Genomic DNA, 14,142 nt, shown 5'->3' with positions numbered 1-14,142 from the left:
TCCGCACTAGAGTGCGCTGAGGTTTGTGAACCTATGTTATTGCATCCGCACTATAGTGCGCTGAGGTTGGTGAACCTATGTTATAATATCCACACTAGAGTGCGCTGAGGTTGGTGAACCTATGTTATAGTATCCGCACTAGAGTGCGCTGAGGTTTGTGAACCTATGTTATTGCATCCGCACTATAGTGCGCTGAGGTTGGTGAACCTATGTTAGTGCGTAGGGGTCGAGGAACCTATGTCGTTGTATCTGCACGAGTGTGCGCAGAGGCAAAGGAAACTATATCTTCATTTCCACATAGTTATGTGCAGAGGTTGAAATGTTTAATAGTTGTCATGCACGTGGATGCTATTAGATGAGAAGAATCAGAAAAGATAACTTATATGACTTGACAGCTCAATGTGTTTGGTGGACACTGAATGTGATATAACTCATTCTTGAGTAGTTTTATATCTGAGAGACTCACCTTGTTAGAATACGAGACATATCTTTTACTCTGATGTTAAGTATGATGTTATACCTACATGTTTGTACTTCAGTCATTATTGAGTTTTTATTCTTTTGTTATGGGGAAAAAAGGGATTTCTAGGTAGACTATACTTAATAGATAGAGCTTCCACTACATGTATAATAGCCCTTTCCCTGGGGACGGGTGGAGGTGATCTTGCTTTAGCGCTCTAACGTTTTTGTTGTTGTTCTTTTTATTTTGTTTTCCCTTTAGACGGTTCAGAGCATCGGAGAGTCGCAGGATGACAAAGTTATTGCGTAATCACCGTCACATGAGTTACTAGTAGAGACTCCACAGTAGAGTTTATTTCTATTCAGACATTAGAGTTTTAGTATTAAATTTTGTAAAGGCTATGAGCCTTAGTTACATTTTTAGTTGATTCATGTTGAGACGTATTTATTTATCTCGGATATCATATGTATTATAGGTTGTTCGTTGAGACATGATTTATTTTTGATATACTCCTTTCTATATCATGTCTGTTGTAGTCACTTTCTTTCTTTTACTTGTTTTGTACATGCATCTTGTTTTGATTTCACTAGAGGATATTGCTGTGATCGGTGAAACTTGTTGTTGCATAGTGTGGGTGTATGACAGGTTTGACCTCTCTTGGTTCACCTTAGACTACAGCCATGCGTGAAAACATAGTCGTCACAGCGACGACTACTCGGAGGTACTGGCGCTGCTGAGACGACTGCCACGAATCGGAGGCGACGATTCAGAGTGGTGGCGACGACCGTTAGGGTTGAGGGGTAGAAAAGGGGATCGGCTTGGGTTTCGGGGAAAAAAGTCACAGGATCTCAAAACATCTTTTTGGTATTATGAGAAAAGCGTTTATTTTTTGGGCTTTGTAAAGGATCAGCCCAAAAAAAATCACGTTCAACAAACACGTTTCATTATTTAAAAAAAATTGAAAACGGCCAAAACGCGCAAGTTGTCAAACGTCCCTTATTTTTAGAATAATGAATATGGGTCGTGGGGTTGTGCTGGTGAGCTTTAGGCTTTGGCCCACAGGTCTTTGCTCAAATCTTGGGGGTATCAAGGCCTTCCCCCGACCCTTAGAAGATCCACTAGTGCTTTAGAATTTAGGCATGGTAAATTGGATTATATCTTATATCGTTGTGGTTGATGATTTTGTGTCTTAGGTGGGATATGAGTGCATATTTATCTATGACTTAAAATAACAAAACTTATTCCAAAACATCCCATCTAAATTTTATAGTCTCTCATAACATAAGCACATAATTATAACATAAGTGCATAGTATTAGAAGTGCTTTTATTATTGGGATGCATATTTTTATTTCTACAGACTAAATAGAACATAAATTATGTCATTTATTTTTATATCACTTTCTAACATGGTATTTTGAGTATAGCAATTGATTCAATGAATTAGAAAAATTTATGTGTGATAACATTATGCTCATTTTTTATAATTTTATTCAAGTTAGCAAGTTAGAAATACTCGGCAGCATTGCGCGGGTATTAACACTAGTACATTAATATTATCCATCCTATACGTTGTAGATGATATAGTAGGGAAAATAATGTTAGGTTATGTGGAGCCTAATTTTTAGATCCGGCCTAATTTGCTTAAGTGATCGAATCAGGACCCCAACTGCGTGGATCGAAGTAATACCCTAGCTATAAAAGAGTGATTAGGGCGCAGCTTGTAAACTATTCAGAACATAATAGAATTACGTGCGACGGCGGTGGACCTAGCTTCTCTCATCAAGAAGTGAACCACGTAAATTCTGTATGTTCTATGATTTATTTTTTCTCTCTTCCCTTTCTCATCTCTATTTCCAAATCGTAACAGGGGTTTGAAAAACCCTAACAACTAATGCACGTGGTAACCTGGTAGCATTACATTAGCAATGACATGATTACAGAGGAGTTGTTGGTTGTTCTTTATACGTAGCGCACATATTTAATCTGGCCTCAATTCATCAAACATTTAATACCTCTACCTAAACTTAAAATGCACATGTCAACTAGGGTTCAATCGATATCTCAATGTCCCTACTCATAAACAAAGATAAACATTGAGCATAAAGAGGAATATATCAAAGTGATTTAGCGAGAGAATTCGAAAGCAAAAGCTCTGAGTGGAACATTGTAATGAGACTCTGCTACTTAGTTCCAACATCATTAGGGGTGTCCAAACTACCAGGCCGAACCATAACTCTGGGTTCGGGTTGGGCAAAAATCTTTGCCAAACCCGGGCCCAGATGCACTGGACCCAGGTCCGGGTATATCCAAGCCAAACATTGGGTTGGTCCAGATTTTTTTTTTCCTTTATTTTTCTTTTGTAAAAAGATGCAAATCTTTGCAAAATAAAAATAAAAAATTCACATAGAATTTTTTGCTTTGTAGTTTCTTTTTTCTTTATCTATGGCAATCTCCATCGATTGGAGGTTATTTGAAGGCTACTAGGAACCTTATCCGTTTAATGAGAGCACATCAATTAGTATCAATATTGTACTAATAAAGAAAAAACGTGTTTGTATATTTTTGCCACTTAGCAAATCCTAAGAGCTCTAAAATTTAATAACTAATTATATTTAATTTCACAATCTATTTTAATCAACTATCCTCCACATCTTGGAAATCTCTATTCTTTGTCTTTCGAATTCCCTATAAATCATTGATTTAATTCTTTCTTTTCAAAATGTCTTATTATTGTCTTCTCTCTTCCCCCAAAATTGTAATATGCATGCAAAAATATTAGTTTAATTACTGTGCATCGTGTAGGTAACAATTATTAGAGAAAGAAAAAAGAAACAATTTCTCAAAAGAGTTAAAGATTAAAATAAATAAATTAAATGAAGTTCGAACAATTTAGCATTATGAAGTTTGAACTGTTGGATTTAATCTAATAAATCTAATTGTGGGCACATATGATTAATCAATGTGTATTGCTATCTTTCAGGATAACCCACTAAAGTGATCAATTAATTTGGGTTAATTCGGTATTTAAATAAGTCATGGGGTTATATGTGCAGATACCAGGTCGTAATTGTGATTTGTTGAGGGGCCAAATTACAAAAGTACAACATCTATAAATAAGGGGTTATGGTCCCTAACCTAGGGTTACATTCTCTAATTCTCTTCACCCCCATCTAAGAGAGAAATTCGGCTATAGAGAAACCCTAAGGTTAGAAGATCCAAAACTCATCTAAGGTTCATCTATGGATTCAGGTATAAGCTTCCGCTCTTTTGATTCTTGTTAATCTCTTCGAATTAATCATGGCTATATGGTTTTAGATCTCAAGTTTTATTTAGATCTACCAAGTGGTATCAGAGCCACCTTGATTAATTCTTAGCGATTTAAGTTTTATTGGGTTTTTTGATCTTAAATCTCTGGTTAAAGATTCGGTTTTTTTTCGGATGAACAGTAAATTTTTTTGTTCGGATGAACAGTATCAGAAAACTTTTTGGGTGAGCAGTAAAGTTTTTTGTTCGGATGAACAGTAACGAAAATTTTTCGGATGAGCAGTAAAGTTTTTTTCGGATGAACAGTAACTGAAAAATCATAGGTGAACAGTAACTTTTTCGATTTTTTGGATTTTTCGGCGGTTTTTTTCTTGGATCTGGATCAAGAAAACTCATTTTTTTGATTCTAGATCTGTTTTTTGATTTAATGGCGGCGGTTTCAGTTTGAAACCCTAAGGGTTCATGCGTGAAAACGTGGTGAACATTAAGGAGGTGGTTACCTTAAATTTTGGCGAAGCGGTAAGCTTCAAACGAACCTCGCGTTCGTTCTCAAATTTAACCGAACTTCGCGTTCAGTTCTCATGTGAGCCTCGCACTCAATTCAGGTGAGCGTCAAGCTCAATTTAAACGAACTTCGCGTTCGTTCTCATGTGAGCCTCGCGCTCAATTCAGGTGAGCGTCAAGCTCAATTTAAACGAACTTCGCGTTCGTTCTCATGTGAGCCTCGCGCTAGCGTCAAGCTCAATTTAAACGAACTTCGCGTTCGTTCTCATGTGAGCCTCGCGCTCAATTCAGGTGAGCATCAAGCTCAATTTAAACGAACTTCGCGTTCGTTCTCATGTGAGCCTCGCGCTCAACTCGGGTGAGCGTCAAGCTCAATTTTAATGAACCTCGCGTTCGTTCTAAGGTGAACCTCGCGTTCAGTTCTTAAGGTGAGCATCGCGCTCAGGATTAAGGTGAGCCTCGCGCTCAAGTTTAAGTCGAACCTCGCGTTCGTACTTCAGACGAACCTCGCGTTCGTACCTCAGACGAACCTCGCGTTCATACCTCAGACGAATCTCGCGTTCGTACTTCGGTCGAACCTCGCGTTCGTACTTCAGTTGAACCTCGTGTTCTTTTATCAAACGAACCTCGCGTTCATTCATTTTCAGACGAACCTCGCGTTCGTGCTTAAGTGAGTCTCGTACTCAATACAGTCGAACCTCGCGTTCGAAGTCAAGCGAACTTCGTGTTCACTATGGTTAAGCCTCAGCTTTTCATGGGTCCACTTTGGTATACTTAATTTATTCAATTAAGTTATGGGCCCTAATTAAGCTGTGAGACCCCAATTAAGTTTTTGGAAATTCAGTTGATTTAAATTAAAACTTTTTAATTTAAATCTAATTTGGTTTTTAATCAATTATTTAATTCAAATATTATGACACTAAGGTATTAAGGTTGTCTCTCACTCCAATTGATTAATTGAAACAAGAAGTTGCCAAAGTAACCTCTCTTGTGTAGATTATTCATGAGGAATGTGAGATGTTTGTGTGTATGCTTTCGTGTAAATATTTAATCGGCCCAAAGGAAGGTTAATATTTATTTAGACTGTATACACATCTGCGATGATAAGCGTGTGACAATTATAAGGTTTACATGTGAATAATGAATCGATCCAAAGATAGTTTTATTATTTGACATGAGTTATTGTCAATGTTTGATCATTGCAACAAAGTATCACTTACAAGTTAATATTACTGTCCAAAGACTTGATATTAATGTTGTGCCCGATATCTTGGATGGGGATTGTCATTATTTGAATTTTATTGATTATGGTTATTGATGTGAGCATTTTTGTTTTATTTCAGCTAATGCATCTGCTGCAACAATTTCTGCTAACATCAACTCAATTCCCATGCTAAATGGGACAAACTTCAAGGTTTGGAAAGAGAACATATTAATTGTTCTTGGCTGCATGGATCTTGACTATGCATTAAGAACTGAACAACCCCAACCTCTCAATGCGGATAGCACTCCTGATGCAAAGAAGGAGCATGAGAAGTGGGAGCGTTCAAATCGCATGAGTCTTATGATCATTAAGCGCGGCGTTCCGGAAGCCTTCAGGGGCATAGAATCCGAAGGGATTACTAAGGCTAAAGATTTCCTTGCCGAAATTGAGAAGCGTTTTGCGAAAAACGATAAGGTAGAAACAAGCACGCTTTTAGCTCGCTTGATTTCAATGAAGTATAAGGGCAAAGGAAATATCAGGGAGTACATTATGGAAATGTCTCATATTGCTTCAAAGCTTAAGGCACTTAAACTCGATCTTTGTGACGAGTTATTAGTGCATCTGGTTTTGTTGTCTCTTCCTGCACAGTTTAACCAATTTAAGGTCAGTTATAACTGTCAAAAGGAGAAATGGACTCTAAATGAGCTCATTTCATACTGTGTGCAAGAAGAAGACAGGTTGAAGCAAGATAAGACAGAAAGTGCTCATTTGGCCTATGCCTCTAAGGATAAGGGCAAGAAAAGGAAGAATGATAAGGAAGCTGCTAAGGGTCCAGTTGAGAAGAAACAACATAAGGATAATCAGGGTTGTTTCTTCTGTAAGAAGCCTGGACATGTAAAGAAGGACTGTACAAAATATCACGCCTGGCGTGATAATAAGGGTACGTTCCTTGCTTTGGTCTGTTCTGAGGTTAATTTAGCTTCAGTACCTAGAAACACTTGGTGGTTAGACTCTGGTGCTACTACTCACATAAGTGTTTCTATGCAGGGTTGCCTGAGCTACCGAAAGCCAAGTGATGTTGAAAGACACATCTTTGTGGGCGACGGACAATCGGTAGATGTGGAAGCAATTGGGCACTTTAGGTTGTTGTTAGGAACTGGTTATTATTTGGATTTAAAAGATACTTTTGTAGTACCGTCTTTTAGACGGAATTTGGTTTCTGTTTCTGTATTGGACAAATCAGGTTATTCTTGTTCATTTGGAAACAGTCAATTCAGTTTATCTTTTAATTCAAATGTTGTGGGAACCGGTTACTTGAGTATTTATGACAACCTATATTTGCTTGATACAATTGCTTCTTACAATGAATCCTTGCATGTGGAATCACGTGGTACTAAGCGTAAATTAAATAAGGAAAATTCGGCGACATTATGGCATAAGCGCTTAGGTCATATCTCAAAAGGTAGAGTTGAGCGTCTTGTGTCTGATGGCATTTTGGATTCCCTTGATTTTTCGGACTTCGACGTATGTGTTGAATGTATCAAGGGAAAACAGACCAAAGTGAAAAGATTAGGTGCCAACAGATCTTCGGATGTCTTAGAATTGATACATACGGATATTTGTGGGCCATTCCCTACGGAATCCTGGAATGGTCAACAATATTTTATATCATTCATAGACGATTACTCACGTTATGGGCACCTATATCTTATTCATGAAAAATCTGAGTCTCTGGACATGTTCAAAGCCTATAAAGCTGAAGTTGAGAATCAACTCAACAGAAGAATTAAAACCGTCAGATCTGATCGTGGTGGTGAGTACTACGGTAGATATGATGGTTCAGGTGAACAACGTCCAGGACCATTTGCTAGATACCTAGAGGAATGCGGTATCGTCCCACAGTACACCATGCCGGGTTCACCTAGCATGAATGGTGTAGCTGAAAGACGAAACATGACTCTTAAGGATATGGTAAGAAGTATGATTGATCATTCTTCTTTACCAGAGTCACTCTGGGGAGAAGCACTTAAGACAGCAGCTTACATTCTGAATAGAGTACCAAGTAAAGCGGTTGCTAAAACACCTTATGAGCTTTGGACTGGTCGAAAGCCCAGTTTAAAGCATTTACATATTTGGGGATGTCCAGCTGAGGCAAGGCCTTATAGGCCGAATGAAATGAAATTGGACTCCAAAACAGTTAGCAGCTACTTTATTGGATACTCTGAACGCTCTAGGGGCTATAAGTTTTATGATCCCACTATAAGGAATATTTTTGAGACGGGAACAGCAACATTCTTTGAGGATGTTGAGTTTGGGGGGAGAAATAAGGTTAGAAACATTGCTTTTGAGGAGGAATTGGCTTCAGATCCAATCCATACAGTTACTTCTGATAATATTCAGGTTCCTATACCTGTTGTTGCTCAAGAAGTAAATCCGGAACCTCAAGATGACAATGTTGAACAACTCCCTGTTCCAGAAGAACAAACTCAACAACCTCAAGAACCAGTGCCATTAAGGAGATCCACGAGAGAAAGGAGAAATGCTATTTCGGATGATTATATTGTATTTCTTCAAGAACATGAGGAAAGTAGTGGAATGTTAGAAGATGATCCAATCAACTTCTCTCAGGCCATGAAAAGTTCTAACTCTCAACAGTGGATTGATGCCATGAATGAAGAGTACAAGTCTATGCAAGACAATAAGGTTTGAGAACTTGTCCCATTACCAGAAGGTGCAAAACCAATTGGTTGTAAATGGATTTTTAAGACCAAACGGGATGCAAACGGTAATGTGGAGAGGTATTAGGCACGTCTTTTGGGTTAATTCGGTATTTAAATAAGTCATGGGGTTATATGTGCAGATACCAGGTTGTAATTGTGATTTGTTGAGGGGCCAAATTACAAAAGTACAACATCTATAAATAAGGGGTTATGGTCCCTAACCTAGGGTTACATTCTCTAATTCTCTTCACCCCCATCTAAGAGAGAAATTCGGCTATAGAGAAACCCTAAGGTTAGAAGATCCAAAACCCATCTAAGGTTCATCTATGGATTCAGGTATAAGCTTCCGCTCTTTTGATTCTTGTTAATCTCTTCGAATTAATCATGGCTATATGGTTTTAGATCTCAAGTTTTATTTAGATCTAACATGAACAATTTAGTGTTAATCTATTTTATCATGAGTTTGGGTTTTTTTAAGTGAGTATTAGATTTAAACTCATTAAGAAATGGATCAAGGAAAATACTAGAACAAATTTTCAATATTTGTGGGTAAAATATAAAAAAACCCAAAAGAAAGGTGCTATATTGATTCTGACAATGGCAAAGAGGTCACACCGATATCACATGTGGATTGATCTATAAATTACATAATTTTAACAATAAGAAAAAAATAGAATAAAAAATTGAAGGCCTGTTTGTGGGGGGAAAAAGCAGGCGAGGCTTTTTGGATAGGCCTAAGCATCATTCTTCAACTAGATTTGATCTAAATAGGAGGAGAAGAAATGGTTTTTCTGATGAATCACATAAGAAAGTAGGACAAATTAAGAGAAGAAGCTGTAATTGATTAAACAAAAACCAACCACTTGCTCCATTCTAAATAACACATTGACAAACATTGCAACTGGGTACACTGAGCACTTCATGTAAAGGGTTGTTTGGTTGTCCAACAAGTCAAAGAAAACTATTGTCGATATATTGTCTTTTTCTTTGTTCGGTTCTCACCTTGAAAAAGAAAAGAAAAGAAAAGAAAAAAGAATGATGCAACATTTTCTTATTGGATGATGTAATCCATGGTTTACGAAACTGGATCCAAATTTTCTTAAATTAGATGGTAATCAGAGAGGATCCAAGATATTTACCATGTAGGACTGTCACTATCATAGAAGTGATTTTCACAACAATAGTTTTCAAAATAATTGTGGTTTTCAAGATGACAATGAAATCTTGCTTGGCATATATAATCTTTCTTGTCCAAATTAGAATACATAGCTAGGATCATGGTAATTGAATGCTCTCTGATTTCTACTTAATTAAAGCGGATCTAAGTCTGAGAATCGCGGGTGACTCTAAAGGTTAGAAGGTTTCGACATGGCTCCTAAACTTTTGGGTTCGATTCCTATAATAAAAAATAAAAAATCTTAGTCCTTACAAAAACTATTTCACGAAGGTTTTTGAGGAAAAGAGGGAAAAGGTTTATTATGATAGTTTCTCTCATATTTTCTTTTTGTCTAACAAACCCAACTAAACTCGCCCTAAGTTAAAAAGGATAAGTTGCATCACACGGGCACTATTTTGGTTGTTATCCCAGTGGGTAAAACGATGTGCGGGCCCATTGAGGGACTGGAGTTCTATCAAAACCTTTTGTATAGATAATAGATAGATTATGCATTACATGGGCAAAATTCCTATAGGCTTGATTCTAGGCTGTAAATCAGCCCATTGGGTGCTGCAAATGTAAGCCTTAAACATCTTTTTCAGACTACAGCCCACATATAGAACGGTTCATAATGGGCATGAAAGCCACTTCCTTAAGAGTCCCATAGGATACAATATAAATAATCTCGATGTTTACCGACCCTCAGTTTGAGGAGGGAGGTTATCCACAATTTACCGAAGATATAAGTGTATACGCGCAGCGCATGTGAGTCTGATTGAGTTCTCTCAGAACCGCTCGTTCATACGTGACAAATGGCCAATTTGTCACACGTAGAGTTCAGAACCGCTCGCTCACATGTTGATAGGTTCGAAAGGATTCATATAGAGTTTACACTTGCATGTGAAAACATGTGCATATCGTACCAAAATCCCAACTTCTAAGAGAGGCTAACGAGTTAACCCATGAAGTGGTGGAGCTAAATTTTTTTTTTCCTTTTTTACTCCTAGCGGTGTTCCCATATAATTTACCATGATTGTGTTTAGAATTCGCATTGATAGTTTTAGAATTTTATTCAATCTAGTGGTGCCATATCCAAATTTAGTACTGTTGTTCTAAGTAACAAATGCAAGTGAAAAGTAAATAACAATAAGAATAAATAAGACAATCCAGTGATATTCTGTGACGCGCTACTAGTCAATATGTGACTTAGCCACCGACCGCACATGTATAAAAAATCAATACAAACCTAGTCAAAGACTGAACAACCACTAGTAGAAAACTGAGCAAACTAGACGGAACAAACTAGACGGAATTTTTTTCCGTCTAGTTTGAGGCAAACTAGACGGAAAAAATTCCGTCTAGTTTGTTCCGTCTAGTTTGAGACAATCTAGACGGAAATTTCCGTCTAGATTACCAAATTAGACGGGGTAATTATTTTTTAAGAATTTCTATCAACCTAGACGGAAATTCCGTCTAGTTTGCATCAACCTAGACGGAATTTCCGTCTAGTTTGTGGGGAAAAAAATAATAGAAAACCCTAATGTTTCCGCACCCCACCCCCAATCTCTCCCTCTCAAATTTTCAGAATATCCGCGCCCCCCCTCCCTCGCCTCCCCCATCTCTAAAATTTTTAGAATTTTCGCGCCCTAGCAAACCCTAATGTTTCCCCACCCCACACCCCCAATCTTACCCTCTCAAATTTTCAGAATATCCGCTCCCCCCCTCTCTCACGCCGCCCCATCTTTCCCTCTCAAATTTTCAGAATTTTCGCGCCCTCCCCCCACCTCCTCCGCCCTCTCCGCCGCCCCGCCCCATCCCTTCCTCTCGAGCTTTCTCTCTCCTCTAGCTCTCGCCAAATCATCTCCTCATCAGATCACTGTAAGCTCTTTCTAGAACCCGATTTAGGGCTTTGAGCTCTTGATTCCTCTTTTGATGTGCTAACGTCATTCAAACTGATGCAGGACCAAGAGATCAGAGAGAAGATGCCGACGTCGAAAGGTATCAGCTTTCTCAATTTCGCCTCGTTTTCTTGTAAAATTGTGTAATTGGATCGATAAAAATTGAATCTTTGTGGTTTGTCGGTGAAGTGGGATGTGGGGATGGAGGTGTAAGTCGTCGGTGATCAAGAAGGAGAACTGTGTGCTTCGATGTCTATCGCCTACTTGCTATTCTCTCGTCTACGAGAGTGATCCTGTAATTTTTTTTACTGTTTTTCCCCCTAGGGTTTATTTGATTGATTTGTGTAGCGTTTATTCGACTGGATTTGGTAGAAACTGTATATTATCACTTCGCTTGTTGATTTGTGGCTTTATAGGCTTGAAGACGGCCGAGAAGGTTTATGTTCCGTAGCATGCAGTCACAAATTCTGCATGCGCAAGTAAGTGAAATTCCTTGATTAGTAATTGTACTAGAACAATTTGCAGCAACGATATGTGTCCATGAGGAAATTTTTCAAGAAATTCTAGTTTGAGAGAAATTTGCAAGAAGTGAAAACAAGCATATCCTTCAGAGAGCACACAAATAATATGAACAAAACATTCAATGCAAAAGAAAATAGACCTGGCACTTGGAAAGCCAAAAACACTTCGTTCACTTCTTATCCCCTTGGCTATGTATCTGTTAAAAGTTAGCAATCATATCTAGTATAATGTTATATTATTGTGCTTATGTACTGTGAGATTCAATTAGTTGATGAAGTTTATTTATGATAAAGCATTACTGCTTCTGCTTGAGTTAATTTTTGCTGTTTGCTTGTACATCAACCACATGCTAATTATTTATTACATGTGAGCTGTTTGGCCATTGCTGTCGGCTTTTTTAGATAAGCTTAGTATGATTCCTTTGCTATACCCTTCTTTAGCCTTCATGTAAATTGATATTTGCCTGCCTGGACATATCTGTTGTTTGGGCCATTCGGTTGTTTATGCTTAGTAGTTCTTTGTTTTGTGGTTATATCAGTTCGTATGAGTTTAGGGCTTGTACTCTTCTTTTTGGTGTATATTCCAATACTATTACTCAAGATAGGAGGTGTGGATTGGTCTTGCGATACTATGTTTAGAGCTATTACTGTCAGTATTCTTGTGCATAGTGCCAAAAACACCATCATGAAGCTATTCATGGTCACCTGCATCTGGGTATGCTTTATTGATACTCTTATTTGTGTCTATTCTTAGGATTCAAAGCTGTCATTTTCCCATGTTTGGTGTTCCGAACTCAACTTCTGTTCGACTCAATTATTAACTTTTTGGCGTTTTCTTATGTACGAACCTTGCACTTTGTTCATATTGTCTGCCTGTCCGTATTCATGTCTTTACATGAGTTGCATATATGGATAGTTTGTGAGGATGCCATGGATGCTCATGACTGAATTCAGCTCTAGTAACTGCTGCTATGATGCTTGTGTGCTTTGCGCCTGTGCAAGGCTGTACTTACTTGATTCAGCATTATTTGTTTTTTAACAATTTTGTTAACATATTAATTGTTGTAATGTTTTTGTTACATAGTTCATGTTGTGTTCATCCTTTACTTAAAGGAATTATATTCGATAACTGACATGGATAAATTCTCTCTCAGTTTGAAGATACAGAGAACAAGCATATTTTCAAGATGAAAGCTCATATTTTATTTTCGCCTCAGAATCTTGGAGTCGTGTTCATAAGTGTATGACGTAGGTGTGGGACTTCCCTCCAAGAGTTTTGACGTAAAGCTTCGGTTCCTCCCACTGACTGCTAATTCAGTAAGTCATTTGTCTCTTAGGCTATTTTTCTGTGAATATGATGGATCACAAAACTGTATATAATTACTTGATTTTTTGAGACCCTGTGATTAGTTCTTCTGCAAAGTTAATGCTTTCTAAGTGTATTTCATGGCATGGACTAATTGATGTTGAATTTTGCATAATGTAGGATCAAGGAGGAAGAAACATGATGCTTCAACAATTTGGAGGAGTAAATGCAATTGGATTCTATAAATTATGCAAAGTTCATCAAGTTATGTAAACAATTGTATTCTTTATAATCTATGTAAAAAATTTATGTATCTTTCTAGTATTTTGGTGAATGTATTTTTTGAATATAATTATATTTGATATTGAAATATAATTAGATTGATTGTGTTGGATATGAATATGATTTGGTGTTGTGCAATATTATGAACATGTTATATTATATGTGGGTTTTGCAAAAAAAAAAAAAAAAAAAAACTACTGTAGCAGAGCAACCTAGACGGAATTCCGTCTAGGTTGCTACTGTAGCAATCCGTCTAGGTTGGCAAACTAGACGGATTTCCGTCTAGTTTGCCAACCTAGACGGATTGCCGTCTAGGAATCTACCTAGACGGATTTTTTACTTTCGTCTAGGTTGTTTTCCGTCTAGGTTGGCAAACTAGACGGAATTCCGTCTAGTTTGCCCCAATCTAGACGGAAATATTCTAGACGGAACAAACTAGACGGAATTTCGTCTAGGTGAACCAATCTAGACGGGAAATGGAGCAATCTAGACGGAAATTTCCGTCTAGATTGCTTGTTTTTCTACTAGTGAACGATGAGCCTGTGTGACGAATTTCCCACTAGAACATGTCAATGTTTGGCCTACTGTCCCAACTTGACCCTCTCAACTCGAGCTCAGCTCGCCCTCCCTACAGACGGAGAGGATAAATGAAACAGTCCTTACATGAGATAGAAAATTGTAACCAACTCCCACGGTGAAAATATGCCTTCATCACGATATAATCTCCCCATGATCTCCCTACCTGACATAACTGTCTAAGCCAATCAGAGGGAAACACGTGGAGAATTCTATTAGAAAGAAAGCCTCCTCGTAACTAACTCATGT

The 14,142-nt window shown here is 37.8% G+C and overlaps 2 long non-coding RNA genes across 3 annotated transcripts; both read left to right on the top strand.

The window, feature by feature from the left end:
* Positions 10,897-11,550, top strand: LOC109849671. Its single transcript, XR_002249198.1, has 3 exons — positions 10,897-11,188; positions 11,272-11,308; positions 11,398-11,550. It is a non-coding gene; the product is annotated as an uncharacterized LOC109849671 (long non-coding RNA).
* Positions 11,670-13,431, top strand: LOC109849598. 2 transcript variants are annotated; one of them, XR_002249178.1, is made up of 3 exons: positions 11,670-11,687; positions 12,884-13,046; positions 13,216-13,431. It is a non-coding gene; the product is annotated as an uncharacterized LOC109849598 (long non-coding RNA). The 2 variants fall into 2 exon arrangements; XR_002249177.1 differs by lacking the exon at positions 11,670-11,687 and having other exon boundaries at positions 12,711-13,046.

This window comes from Asparagus officinalis, chromosome 7 (assembly GCF_001876935.1).
Source record: "Asparagus officinalis chromosome 7, Aspof.V1, whole genome shotgun sequence".
Classification (NCBI taxonomy): Eukaryota; Viridiplantae; Streptophyta; class Magnoliopsida; order Asparagales; family Asparagaceae; genus Asparagus; species Asparagus officinalis.
The sequence above is the reverse complement of the archived record's forward strand: the minus strand, read 5'-3'. Positions and strand labels throughout refer to the sequence as shown.